Raw genomic sequence first — 15,859 nt, 5'->3', positions numbered from 1 at the left:
ATATTTGCATGGTTAAGCATTTTTAAAAAGTAGAAATGTGGCCACTTTTTTTTGCACCTACCACAATTAGTTTATTCTCAATTTATTCAGAGATTCTTTAGAAAAAAATACATACTGAGCTATTCTATTAAAAACTTTGTTTATAATCCTTTAATTTGAGTGGCAGTTTTCTCAGACATAAACCACTGAGTTATATTTTCTTGCCTGAAAAATCTGTAGGTTTTGATCCAGTGCCACTTCCATTTTAAAAATGCTAGTTAATTATTTTCTGGAGAAATGTATGAGTGACATTCCTATGATGTTTTGTCATGTACAAAATTGAAAATGTATTTCCTTACTTTACAAAAAGTTTTGGGTGTTTATCATGTGGAAGACTTACTACATAGGTAAGCAATTAGGGACTGATTATTAAAGGTCCTTGGTCTCAGGGATTTGACATGCCAGTGGAGTTGACATTCCAGCAACTAGATTGCTACTCAGTGAGAACCTTATAGGTTATACCACTCTAAATCCTGGTAACGAAAACCTCTTTCTCTGGGATGGTTTTCATTTTCTTCTTTGTATGTTTCATGTTATTAATTTTAGTAAAATGAGATTTTAGTTTGTAATTTAAGAAATAGTATCATTAGTTTATTTTGAAAAAGAAATTGTATCAATGTTTACAAAACTTAATAGCAAACAGTCATATTTTGCTCAGGATAGCAGACAAGGCACAAATAGGTGTCAAATAGATTCCAGTGTTTCAGACAAGTCAGTTCTTGATAGTGTAACGTGATGTTTGACTAAAAATTTTATTTTATTTAATGGTAAATTACTGATATTGAACACAGATGGTAATCAGTAATTTTAAAAAAAAGGAGAAACCCAGGCAAATTTAAAATCACATTGATAAAACTTAGAGAATTGGGGGAATCTTTGTTTACAGGCAGGTTGACTGGCTAATTTGGAGGCAGCAATACAAATTAAAGGACTAGCTATGAGGCTGTTCTCTAACATCTATACTTATTTGCGTATTCTTGGGATGCAGGGTGGGTTTGACATAGGCAAATCAATAACTGTGATTCACCACATAAAGAGAATTAAAAACAAAAACGGTATAATAATCTTAATGACGCAGAAAAAGCTTTTGATACAGTTCAACATTGGTTCATGATAAAAACACTCAAGAAACTAGGCATTTATAGAAGGAACATACCTCAAAATAATAAGATCCATTTACGACATACCCACTGCCAACATCTTACTGAATGGGAAAAAGCTGGAAGCATTCCCCTTGAGAAATGGAACAAGACAAGGCTGTCCATTCTCATCACTCCTATTCAACATAGTGCTGGGAATCTGAGCCACAGCCAACAGGCAAGAGAAGGAAATAAATTACATCCAAATAAAAAAATAAAATGTCAAATTACCTTTGGTAATGATATAACACCAAACATAGAAAACTCTAACTCCACTAAAAGGCTCCAAGGACTGATAAATGATAAATGTATCAAAATCAGCAGCATTTCTATACAGCAATAACATTCAGGTTGAGAGACAAATCAGGAATGCAATCTCATTTACAATAGCTCTGCACACACACACACACTCACACGCACACACACACACACAAAACCCAACAATACGTAAAAGTAGATCTAACCAAGGAGGTGAAAGATCCCTACAAGGAACTACAAAACACTGTTGAAAGAAATCATAGCTGACACAAACAACTGGGAAAACATTCCATGCTCATTGTTTGGAAGAATCAATATTGTTAAAATGGCAATAGTGCTCAAAGTAATGTACAGATTCAATGCTATTACTATCAAATTACCAATGCTACTCTACACAAAATTAGAAAAAGAATCCTAAAATTGATGTGGAACAAAAAAGAGCCTGAATAGCTAAAGCAATTCTAAGCAAAAAGAACAAAGCTGGAGGCATCACATTACCTGACTTTGAGCTATACTACAAGGCTAAAGTAGCCAAAAGGCATGGTGCTGTGCAAAAACAGACACATAGACCAGTGAAATAGGATAGAGAACTAAGAAGTAAAGCCTCACACATACAACCATCTGATTTTTGACAAAGCTGACAAAAACAAGCAGTGGGAAGAGGACTCCCTATTCAACAAATAGTACTGAGATAACTGGCTAGCCATCTGCAGAAGACTGAAACTGGACCCCTTCTGTATTAGTCTGTTCTCACTCTACTAATAAAGACATACCCGAGGCTGGGTAATTTATGAAGAAAAGAGGTTTAATTGATTCACAGTTCCACATGGCTTGCGAGGCTTCACAATCATGGCAGAAGGCAAAAGAGGAGCAAAGTCATGTCTTACATGGCAGCAGGCAAGAGAGTGTATGCAAGAGAACTCTCCTTTATAAAACCATCAGATCTCATGAGACTTATTCACTATCATGAGAAAAGCATGGGAAAGACCCACCCCCATGATTCAATTATCTCCCACCAGTCCCTCCTCTAACACATGGGAATGATGGGAGCTACAATTTATTTATTCATGTATTTATGTATTTATGTATTTATTTATTATGGGCCAGGCACGGTGCCTCACGTTTGTAATCCCAGCACTTTGGGAGGCTGAGCTGGATGGATCTCTTGAGCCCAGGAGTTTGAGTCTAGCCTGGTCAACATGGTTAAACCTCATATCTACTAAAAATACACAAAGTTAACCAGGCACGGTGGTGCAGCTACTTTGTAGGCTGAGGTAGGAGGATCACCTGAGCCTAGGAAGTCAGGCCAGGCTCCCAGGCCTGGCCCATAAAAGCTTTCTATAGTTTTTTTTTTTTTTAATTTATTACACTTTAAGTTCTGGGATACATGTGCAGAACGTGCAGGTTTGTTACACAGGTATACAAGTGCCACGGTGGTTTGCTGCACCCATCAACCCATCATCTATGTTTTAAGCCCTGCATGAATTAGGCATTTGTCCTAATGCTGTCTCTCCCCTTCCCTGCCAACCCCCAACAGGCCCCGGTGTGTGATGTTCCCCTCCCTGTGTCCATGTGTTCTCATTGTTCAACTCCCACTTACGAGTGAGAACATACAGTGTTTGGTTTTCTGTTCCTGTGTTAGTTTGCTGAGAATGATGGTTTCCAGCTTCATCCATGTCCCTGCAAAGGACATGAACTCATTCTTTTTTAGGGCTGCATAGTATTCCATGGTGTATATATGCCACATTTTCTTTATCCAGTCGATCATTGATGGGCATTTGGGTTGGTTCCAAGTCTTTGCTACTGTAAATAGTGCTGCAATAAACATACATGGGCATGTGTCTTTATAGTAGAATGATTTATAATCCTTTGGGTATATACCCAGTAATGGGATTGCTGGGTCAAATGGTATTTCTGGTTCTAGATCCTTGAGGAATCATCACACTGTCTTCCACAATGGCTGAACTAATTTACACTCCCACCAACAGTGTAAAAGAGTTCCTATTTCTGATTGGAGCTACAATGTAAGATGAGATTTGAGTGGGGACACAGCCAAACTACATCACCTTCCTTTCAGTATATACAAAAATTAACTCAAGATAGATGAAAAACTTACATGTAAGACCTAAAACTATTACAATCCTAGAAGAAAACCTATTAAATATTATTCTGGACATTGATCTTAGGAAAAAATTATGATGACATCTACAACGCAATTGCAATAAGAATAAAAATTGGCAAGTGAGACCTAATTAAACTAAAGAGCTTCTACACAGCAGAAGAAAGTATCAAGAACAAAAAACTTACAGAATGGAAGAAAATGTTCACAAGCTATGCATTTGACAAAGGTGTAATATCCAGAATCAATACGAAACTTAACAAGCAAAACCAAACAACCTCATTAAAAAAGTGGGCAAAAGATATGAACAGATACTTCTCAAAAGAAGACATACATGCAGCCAACAAACATATGAAAATATACTCAGCGTCACTAATCATCAGAGAAATGCAAATCAAAACCCCAATGAAATAGCATCTCACACCATCAAAATGGCTATTATTAAAAGTTCAGAAAACAACAGATATTGATGAGGCTACAGAAAAAATAGAACACTTATACACTATTGATGGGAATATAAATTAGTTCAGCTCCTTTGGAAAGCACTTTGGAGATTTCTCAAAGAACTCCCCATTCATCCCAGCAATCCCATTTTTGGGTATATACCTGAAGGAAAATAGATTATTATACCAAAAAGACACATGCATTCATATGTTCATCACTGCACTGTTAACAATAGCAAAGACATGGAATCAACAAAATGCCCATCAACAATGGACTGGACAAAGAAAATGTCATACATATACACCGTGGAATACTATCCAGTAAAAGGAATGAAACGGTGTCCTTTACAGAAACATGGATGCAGCTGGTGGTCATTATCCTAAAGCAAATTAATGCAGGAACAGAAAACCAAATATCATGTGTTCTCACTTACAATTGGGAGCTAAACATTGGGTGCACATGGATATAAAGATGGGAACAAAGGACGCCGGGAATTAATAGAGTTGGGAGAGAGGGAAAGGGTTGAGAGTTGATAAACTATTAAATGACAAAACCACAATTACTTTTGCACCATCCTAATACCTATTGGGTACTATGTTCACTACATGGGTACTGGGATCAGTCATACCCCTAATCTCAGTATCACACAATATATCCATGTAACAACCCTGCACATATACCCTCTGAACCTATAATAAAAAATAAAGAAAGAAAAACAACTATGTCTACTATTATTCCACACTGGACCATGAAGTGCAAACTTAGTTCTCCATGAATAGTTAGAATATCTTCAGATAAATAGAACCTCTGTTATTTTTATTATTCACTCATTTTTATTCATTCATAATGAAATTATGGCAGAATTTCTCTCAAATGCTGAACACACTACCTGGCCTGATAAGAAGACTATAGCTACATGTATTCATATGAAAGGACCTAGCTCTGTGATGACTGTGTTCCTCAGTTTAAATTGGAAAGTTGATACACGTAGACAAAGACAGACTAAGAGTTAACCGCACCTATTCCAAAATTGACCACATAGTTGGAAGTAAAGCACTCCTCAGCAAATGTAAAAGACAGAAATTATAACAAACTGTCACTCAGACCACAGTGCAATCAAACTAGAAGTCAGGATTAAGAAACTCAAAACTGCTCAACTACATGGAAACTGAACAACCTGCTCCTGAATGACTACTGGGTACATAACAAAATGAAGGCAGAAATAAAGATGTCCTTTGAAACCAATGAGAACACAGACACAACACACAAGAATCTCTGGGATGCATTCAAAGCAGTGTGTAGAGGGAAATTTATAGCACTAAATGCCCACAAGAGAAAGCAGGAAAGATCTAAAATTGGCACCCTAACATCACAATTAAAAGAACTAGAGAAGCAAGAGCAAACACATTCAAAAGCTACCAGAAGGCAAGAAATAACTAAGATCAGAGCAGAACTGAAGGAGATAGAGACACAAAAAACCCTTCAAAAAATCAATGAATCCAGTAGCTGGTTTTTTGAAAAGATCAACAAAATTGATAGACTGCTAGCAAGACTAATAAAGAAGAAAAGAGAGAAAAATCAAATAGACGCAATAAAAAATGATGAAGGGGATATCACCACCGATCCCACAGAAATACAAACTACAATCAGAGAATACTATAAACACCTCTATGCAAATAAACTAGAAAATCTAGAAGAAATGGATAAATTCCTGGACACATACACCCTCCCAAGACTAAACCAGGAAGAAGTTGAATCTCTGAATAGACCAATAACAGGCTCTGAAATTGAGGCAATAATTAATAGCTTACCAACCAAAAAAAGTACAGGACCAGATGGATTCACAGCTGAATTCTACCAGAGGTACAAGGAGGAGCTGGTACCATTCTTTCTGAAACGATTCCAATCAATAGAAAAAGAGGGAATCCTCCCTAACTCATTTTATGTGGCCAGCATCATCCTGATACCAAAGCTGGGCAGAGACATAACAAAAAAAGAGAATTTTAGATCAACATCCCTGATGAACATCGATGCAAAAACACTCAGTAAGTATTCTAAACTTAACTTTTAATGTAAAACATGGTCATTTATGGCCTTACTGCCGGGAAAAGTAAATGATTAAGTAACAAATAATTTACCAGTGTATCATTATTTATCTTGCTGAAAAGAAAGTAGTAAATTGGAAAATATTGTTACAGTGTATTTTTAATCGCATTTTAAACATATGAGGCAATATCAGAGACAAGGCATACAAAAATGCAAAGGAGAGAATGAAAAACAACCAAGTAACAAGATATCTATTAAGGCCAGCAAACCTAGAATTCCTTTTCCCTAGGCCTGCTTTGACCTTAGAAAATATAATTAGACACTGGCTATAAGAATTTATAGCTGGCTGGAAACTCCCTCAGGAGGGATTAAAAATAGGCATCTGGTAGAGAAGCAAAGCAAGATACTGCTCTATAATAAATATCATTTCCAAAATGTGCCATAAGGCTTTCTTTTGTTGCCAGTACTGGTTGAAAATATAGTATTCCAAATATCATTTCAAACCATCTCATTTCTTGTTTTAATTTTTTTGCCAATATGCTTTTTAATTCCTTTTATTAGAGAGAAATAATTTACAGATGGTAAGATACACAAATCTTAAATGCTTGGATTGAGGTTATTTTCCCCTATGTATGCAACTGTGAAATCATCATACTTATCAAGATACAAAATATTTCTCTGAAACGTAAAAGTTTCTTTGGATCCCTTTGCAGTCAATACCATCAGAGATAGACCGTTGTCATTTCTATCATTAAATATTAGTTGTGTCTCTTCTTGTATTTCATTTAAATTAAATCTCACAGTATTTATTATTTTGAGTGTCTTCTGCTCAACATAACAATGTTTTAGGAATTGTATCCATTTTGTTTCATGTACCAGTTTTGTTTTTATTGCTGAGTAGTGTCTTCCTGTGTGAAGTACTTTAATCCCATCTTGGTGCCTACTGCTCAGATGACCCAAATTAACACAACTGGTAGTGCGAGTGGTCTGAGCAAGTGGGTGATAAATGAGAATTTGTGGCTGGGCCACTCACCAACCTGGTAGGCAAATAGGACTATATTCTAAGTGGTAGGTGGCACACAGATAACCCCAGGCACAAAAGAGATGCCTGATTGCTGAATATTTCACTGTTGGTGATCTGGCAAAACATTCTCTTAAAAAGAACATAATTGCAGGTGAATGCTTCAGATATTTGAAAGATAAAGGGACAAGGAGTCCTACAAACAATGAGGTTATTTTCTTATTGGTAAGTTTTTTTGACTTCTTGTAGAGGCATAATAAGTGGAAGGCCACTAGAAAGTAGTTTAAGGTTCAGCATAGGAGCCTAAGCAACTATTTGGTAGTTTACAAAAAAACTCTTCTTTCCTGTAGTGAAAGGATAGACATATACTAGCAGTAGACTGAAATCTAATAGAGTTACACAGCTCCAGAAGTATATTAATGTCAATTAAGGCATGTGTGCTATGCTAAGCTCAGGGCACTGGCAGGGAAAATGTAGTACCCTAAAATACGAGATGAGTACACCTGGATGGCTGCCCCTGAAAACTTTGGCTCTGCAGACTTCCTCACCTTAGTAAGAACTAGAACTTCCCCTGCTTAAAGAAGCTTCAGAGGCCTCCTACCTACAAGGCAGCAGATGATACTTTTGGCCTGGCCTGACTTCCTCTCCAGAATGGTAACTAGAGTAAAGTCCTAGCAAAGCTACTGGGACAAGCTGACCCTCATAGAGGAGGAAAGAGATTACACATTGAAGCAGCTACAAGAAGTAGCTTTCATGTACTGGCTGGAACCACGAAATATTCTTAGAATTGAATTTTTTATAGCCTTTTTGAGATTAGGATTAACATACTATCAATTAATGGATTCCTTGGGATTTTTGTCTTTTTTTGTATAATTATGAGAATTCCTTATTTATTCTGGATACAAGCAGTTTAGCAGATACATAATTTATCAATATTGTCTCCAATTCCGTGGATTTTTTTCACTCTTTAGATAATATCATTTGCAATGAAGAAATACATTAATAACATACAATTTACGTATTTTTCCTTTTGTTGCTTATCCATTTGGTGTCATATCTGAGAAACCATTACCTATCTCAAGTTTATGAAGATTCACTTTTACATTTTATTTCAAGGCTTTTATAGTATTACCATTTATTTTAGGTCCATTATCCGTTTGACTTAACTTTTGTTATGATGTAAGACAGGAATTTAACATTATCCCTTTGCATGTGAATATCCATTTGTGCCTGCACCATTTGTTGAAAAGACTCTAGTATCCTTTCTATCATTGAATTGTCTTGTCACCTTTTCCAAAACAATTGACCATAAGTATGAGGGCTTATTTTTGCCCTCACACTTGGATGACCATTCATCATAAATTATAATGTTACATTTGTATTTTTAATTGTATATATTTATGGTGTACAACATGATATGTATATATATGTATGTATACACACAAACACACACACACACAAAGTAAGATGATTACTACAGTCAGGCCAGTTAACATGTCCATCATGTGACATAGTTACCTTTTCTTTTTTAAGATAAAAATACCTAATATCTACTTAATTTTTGTTCAGTTTACATCAATATTATTAACTATAGCTCTCATGTTATAATTTAGTACTTAGGTCTCTAGATTTATTTATCATACATAACTGCCACTTTTGTACCCTTTGACCTATTATCTCTCCATTACCCTCACCCCTTGCCTCTAGTAACTGCTCTTCTACTCTCTGTTTCTATGTATCTGACTTTTTAAAACATTTGACATATGAGAGGTCTTATACTTCAAATACGCAGTATTTTTCTTTCTGTATTTGTCTCATTTTGGCATAATGTCTTCTGGTTCATCCATGCTGTCACAAATGGCAGGATGGGATAAAATACAAGTTTAGTTGCCATTGATATTGCCTCTGGAAAATCTTGTCCAGAAGGAGGAAAATGTATACTAAAAAAAAAAAAAAAAAAAAAAAATCTAAGCCTGCCAACTGACTGATGGACCTCTTTCTCAGCCAAGGGCATTCCAAAGTAAACCTGATAATCTAGCTCAGGTCATGGTGAGAAGTGCTGGGTTGTACCTCATTATACACTTTTTTCTTTGTAATTCAGGCACAACTGACCACCATTAACATTAAGACTAACTAAACAGACTTTTTGTAGTTATAAGACTCTAAATTCCAGCCTGAAGCTGGTATTGCATCACATGACAGATAGCCGGCCCTGGAAGAAATTGAAGTATTTTACCCCAGAATACATTTCTTTGACATATTTTGCAATAGCTCTGCAAAGAGGTCTCTTGTGGGAGAAATCTACATTCTGGAGAGAATTCTATTTTCTTTCCAGGTCTTTCCTCTGATCCAGGAGACTATTAACTAATAGTCTGGCACTTTTTTTTTTTTTTTTTTTTTTTTTTTTAGTTCTGATAAGAGCTCTGAAGCCTGCTACTTGGAGGCTTTCTCTGCATAATAAAACCTTAGTCTCCACAGGTCCTTATCTTAACCCAGACATTTCTTTCTATGGATTCTATGGATTCCAGGTCTTTAGATATAACTGTTTCAATCAATTGCCAATCAGAAAATCTTTGAATCCATCCCTGCTTCCAGTTGTCCCACTTTTCTGGACTGAACCCATGTACATCTTACATGTATTGATTGATGTCTTATGTCTCCTTAAGATGTATAAAACCAAGCTGTACCTGACCACTTTGGGCACATGTTCTCATGATCTCCTGAGGCTGTGTCATTGGCCATTGGTCACTCATATTCAGCTCAAAATAATTCTCTTCAAATATTACAAAAAAACCTTTTTCATATATGCTGTTTGTCAGGTTGAGGAAATTCCTTCCTATTTCTAGTTTGTTGAGGGCTTCTATCATGGAAGTCTTGAATTTTGTCAAAAGGTTTTTATATCAACTCCTCCTTAAATGTTTGGTAGAATTTACCAGTGAAATCATCGGGACCTGGGCTTTTGTTTGTGGGGTTCCTCAGGGTAGTTTTTATTGATAGCTTTTTTATTTTCTATTTGTGAGCCATATTTTTCTGCTTCTTTGCCTTCCTCACTTTTTTTTTTTGTTAAAAAGTGAACATTTTAAATAATATGTTATGCTAGATTTCCTTTCCCTCCCCTGTGCTTGTTGTGTTTGCTATATTGTTGTTTTCCTCATTTGTTTGGTGACTTCCCTAAACCAATTTTATATAGTCTATGCTCCCTGTATGGTAAAGTCACTGAAGTTTTGGCTAATTTATTTAGCAGTCAGCTATCAAGTGGTCAGTTACTTCCATAAATGTCTTCACCCTATATGTTTTCCATCTTTTACTGGGATGCTGTGTGCATGTTGAGGCACACCGACAACAGTCACAGTTTTTAACTTTGCTTTGACATTCAATGCTTGCTCATTCAGAGACTAGATGAACCATAATTGAGAGGTGATGGCTTATCAGGTCTTTGCCAGGCACATGCACATTCCTGTACCTGCATAAGGGCTTCTCTATCTCCATAAGTGTGTTAAAACTTTTCAAGCCATCCCAGGATATTCCTTTTTAAATTTTGGCCAGTCTCTTGTTTCTCTGAAGCGGTACTGTAGCTTTAGGCAGTTGCAAATTTGAATAACGGCTGCTTTTTTTTTTTTTGAGACAGAATCTCACTATGTCACCCAAGCTGGAGTGCAGTGGCACAATCATAGCTAACTGTAAACTTGATTTCCTGGCTCAAGCAGTCCTCCCACCTCAGCCTCCCCAGTAGCTAGGACTACAGGTGGGTGCCACCATGCCGGGCTAATCTTTAAATTTTGTTTTTCAGAAGCAGGGTCTTGCTATGTTGATCAGGCTAGTCTTGAACTCCTGGCCTCGAGCAATCCCCACCTTGGCCTCCCAAAACTACATTGCCAATACCAATATCAAGGAGTTCTTCCCTGTTTTCTTCTAGAAGTTTTATGATTTCAGGTGTTACATTTACATTTTTATCCTCTTTGAGTTGATTTTTGTATATGGTGCAATTAATAGCTCAATTTCATTCTTTTTCAAATGGATCTTCAACTTTCTCAATATTGTTTATTGAAGAGGTTGTTCTTTTCCCACTGTGTATTCTTGATGACTTTGTCTAATAGTAGTTAATCATACATGTGTGAATTTACCTCTGTGCTGTCTGTCTGTTCTGTCTGGTCTATAAATCTTTTTTAATGTTAGAACAATACTGTTCTGATTACTATAGCTTTGCAATATAATTTGAAATCAAGAAGTGTGATGCCTCCAGCTTTGTTCATCTTTCTATAGGTTGCGTTATTTATTTGGGGTCTTTTGTGGTTCCATATAAACTTCAAGATTGTTTTTTCTATTTCTGTGAAAAAATGGCATTGGGATATGTATAGATGCAAGTGATTTTTAAATGCTTATTTTGTATCTAGATATTTTACATAACTTGTTAGTTCTAATGGCTTTTTGGTGGATTATGTTGATTGTCTATATATAAAATCACAGATCTTCTAACAGAGACAATCTTACTTTTTCCTTTCTGATTTGGATACCTTTTATATAGTTTTTCCTGTCTACTTGCTCTGGCTATCCTTGAAGAAAATGTTAAATAAAAGTGGTGAAAGTGGACATTCTTATCTTATTCCTGATCTTAGAGGAAAAGCTTCTAACTTTTCAACATCAAGTATGATGTTAGCTGTACCCAACTATGTATGACCTTCGTTATATTGAACTACCTCCTTTCTATTCATAATTTACTGAGAATTTTTTAAATGATAGTTTGCTGGATTTTCTCAAATTATTTATCTGCAAATTATTTATTTGTTGAGATTATCATATGACTTTTATAGTTTATTCTATAAACTGTGTAGAATAAATTGGTGTAGCAAATTGATTGATTTGCTTATGTTGAACCATCCTTGCATCCTTGCATTCCAGGGACAAATCTCACTTCATTACAGTGTATGGTTGTTTTTATGTGTGATTAAGTTTGATTTGCTAATATTTTGTTAAGCATTTTTGGATCTATGATCATCAGCAATATTTGCCTGTAATTTTCTTTTCTTGTAGTATTCTCCTCTGGCTTTATAAGGCCAGGTTATAAAATAATTTTAGAAGTCATTTTTCCTCTTTAATTTTTTTTGTAATAGCTTTAGGATGAGTGGAGTTAATTCATCATTAAATGTTTGATAGAATTCACCAGCGAAGACCTCTGGTCATAGGTGTTTTATTTATTTATTTTTGTCATTGAGAAGTTTTTGATTGCTTATTCAGTCCCCTTAGTTATTGGTCTTTTTGGATTTTTCTATTTCTTCATGATTTTGTCTTGGTAAGTTGTATGTTTCTAGGAGTTTATCCTTGTTTCATGTTATCCAATTTGTTGACACATAATTGCTCATAGTAATCTCTCAAGAACCTTTGCATTTCTGTTGTGTCCATTGTAATGGCTCTTATTTAATTTATATTTTTTTCCATATTATCTCTTTTTAATTTATGTATTTATTTATTATTATTATTATACTTTAGGTATATCTCCCAATGCTATCCCTCCCCCCTCCCCCCTTCCCACAACAGTCCCCGGAGTGTGATGTTCCTCTTCCTGTGTCCATGTGTTCTCATTGTCCAATTCCCACCTATGAGTGAGAACATGTGGTGTTTGGTTTTTTGTTCTTGCGATAGTTTACTGACAATGATGATTTCCAATTTCATCCATGTCCCTACAAAGGACATGAACTCATCATTTTTTATGGCTGCATAGTATTCCATGGTGTATATGTGCCACATTTTCTTAATCCAGTCTATCATTGTTGGACATTTGGCTTGGTTCCAAGTCTTTGTTACTGTGAATAATGCCGCAATAAACATACGTGTGCATGCGTCTTTATAGCAGCATGATTTACAGTCCTTTGGGTATATACCCAGTAATGGGATGGCTGGGTCAAATGGTATTTCTAGTTCTAGATCCCTGAGGAATAGCCACACTGACTTCCACAATGGTTGAACTAGTTTACAGTCCCACCAACAGTGTAAAAGTGTTCCTATTTCTCCACATCCTCTCCAGCACCTGTTGTTTCCTGACTTTTTAATGATGGCCATTCTAACTGGTGTGAGATGGTATCTCATTGAGGTTTTGATTTGCATTTCTCTGATGGCCAGTGATGGTGAGCATTGTTTCATGTGTTTTTTGGCTGCATAAATGTCTTCTTTTGAGAAGTGTCTGTTCATGTCCTTCGCCCACTTTTTGATGGAGTTGTTTGTTTTTTTCTTGTAAATTTGTTGGAGTTCATTGTAGATTCTGGATATTAGCCCTTTGTCAGATGAGTACGTTGCGAAAATTTTCTCCCATTTTGTAGGTTGCCTGTTCACTCTGATGGTAGTTTCTTTTGCTGTGCAGAAGCTCTTGAGTTTAATTAGATCCCATTTGTCAATTTTGGCTTTTGTTGCCATTGCTTTTGGTGTTTTAGACATGAAGTCCTTGCCCATGCCTATGTCCTGAATAGTAATGCCTAGGTTTTCTTCTAGGGTTTTTGTGGTTTTAGGTCTAATGTTTAAGTCTTTAATCCATCTTGAATCGATTTTTGTATAAGGTGTAAGGAAGGGATCCAGTTTCAGCTTTCTCCATATGGCTAGCAAGTTTTCCCAGCACCATTTATTAAATAGGGAATCCTTTCCTCATTGCTTGTTTTTGTCAGATTTGTCAAAGATCAGATAGTTGTAGATATGCGGCATTATTTCTGAGGGCTCTGTTCTGTTCCATTGATCTGTATCTCTGTTTTGGTACCAGTACCATGCTGTTTTGGTTACTGTAGCCTTGTAGTATAGTTGGAAGTCAGGTAGCGTGATGCCTCCAGCTTTGTTCTTTTGGCTTAGGATTGACTTGGCGATGCGGGCTGTTTTTTGGTTCCATATGAACTTTAAAGTAGTTTTTTCGAATTCTGTGAAGAAAGTCATTGGTAGCTTGATAGGGATGGCATTCAATCTGTAAATTACCTTGGGCAGTATGGCCATTTTCACGATATTGATTCTTCCTACCCATGAGCATGGAATGTTCTTCCATTTCTTTGTATCCTCTTCTATTTCCTTGAGCAGTGGTTTGTAGTTCTCCTTGAAGAGGTCCTTCACGTCCCTTGTAAGTTGGATTCCTAGGTATTTTATTCTCTTTGAAGCAATTGTGAATGGGAGTTCACTCATGATTTGGCTCTCTGTTTGTCTGTTGTTGGTGTATAAGAATGCTTGTGATTTTTGTACGTTGATTTTGTATCCTGAGACTTTGCTGAAGTTGCTTAACAGCTTAAGGAGATTTTGGGCTGAGACAATGGGGTTTTCTAGATATACAATCATGTCGTCTGCAAACAGGGACAATTTGACTTCCTCTTTTCCTAATTGAATACCTATTATTTCCTCCTCCTGCCTAATTGCCCTGGCCAGAACTTCCAACACTATGTTGAATAGGAGTGGTGAGAGAGGGCATCCCTGTCTTGTGCCCATTTTCAAAGGGAATGCTTCCAGTTTTTGCCCATTCAGTATGATATTGGCTGTGGGTTTGTAATAGATAGCTGTTATTATTTTGAGATCCGTCCCATCAATACCTAATTTATTGAGAGTTTTTAGCATGAAGTGTTGTTGAATTTTGTCAAAGGCCTTTTCTGCATCTATTGAGATAATCATGTGGTTTTTGTCTTTGGTTCTGTTTATATGCTGGATTACATTTATTGATTTGCGTGTATTGAACCAGCCTTGCATCCCAGGGATGAAGCCCACTTGATCATGGTGGATAAGCTTTTTGTTGTGCTGCTGGATTCGGTTTACCAGTATTTTATTGAGGATTTTTGCATCAATGTTCATCAAGGATATTGGTCTAAAATTCTGTGTTTTGGTTGCGTCTCTGCCCGGCTTTGGTATCAGGATGATGCTTGCCTCATAAAATGAGTTAGGGAGGATTCCCTCTTTTTCTATTGATTGGAATAGTTTCAGAACGAATGGTACCAGTTCCTTCTTGTACCTCTGGTAGAATTTGGCTGTGAATCCATCTGGTCCTGGACTCTTTTTAGTTGGTAAGCTACTGATTATTGCCACAATTTCAGCTCCTGTTATTGGTCTATTCAGAGATTCAAGTTCTTCCTGGTTTAGTCTTGGAAGAGTGTATGTGTCAAGGAATTTATCCATTTCTTCTAGATTTTCTAGTTTATTTGCATAGAGGTGTTTGTAGTATTCTCTGATGGTAGTTTGCATTTCTGTGGGATCAGGGGTGATATCCCCTTTATCATTTTTTATTGCATCTATTTGATTCTTCTCTCTTTTTTTCTTTATTAGTCTTGCTAGCGGTCCATCAATTTTGTTAATCCTTTCAAAAAACCAGCTCCTGGATTCATTAATTTTTTGAAGGGTTTTTTGTGTCTCTATTTCCTTCAGTTCTGCTCTAATTTTAGTTATTTCTTGCCTTCTGCTAGTTTTTGAATGTGTTTGCTCTTGCTTTTCTAGTTCTTTTAATTGTGATGTTAGGGTGTCAATTTTGGATCTTTCCTGCTTTCTCTTGTGGGCATTTAGTGCTATAAATTTCCCTCTACACACTGCTTTGAATGCATCCCAGAGATTCTGGTATGTTGTGTCTTGGTTCTCATTGGTTTCAAAGAACATCTTTATTTCTGCCTTCATTTTGTTATGTACCCAGTAGTCATTCAGAAGCAGGTTGTTCAGTTTCCATGTAGTTGAGTGGTTTTGAGTGAGATTCTTAATCCTGAGTTCTAGTTTGATTGCACTGTGATCTGAGAGACAGTTTGTTATAATTTCTGTTCTTTTACATTTATTGAGGAGAGCTTTACTTCCAAGTAT

The sequence above is a fragment of the Pongo pygmaeus genome, chromosome 15 (genome assembly GCF_028885625.2).
Source record: "Pongo pygmaeus isolate AG05252 chromosome 15, NHGRI_mPonPyg2-v2.0_pri, whole genome shotgun sequence".
Lineage (NCBI taxonomy): Eukaryota > Metazoa > Chordata > Mammalia > Primates > Hominidae > Pongo > Pongo pygmaeus.
Note: the sequence above shows the minus strand (reverse complement) of the source record.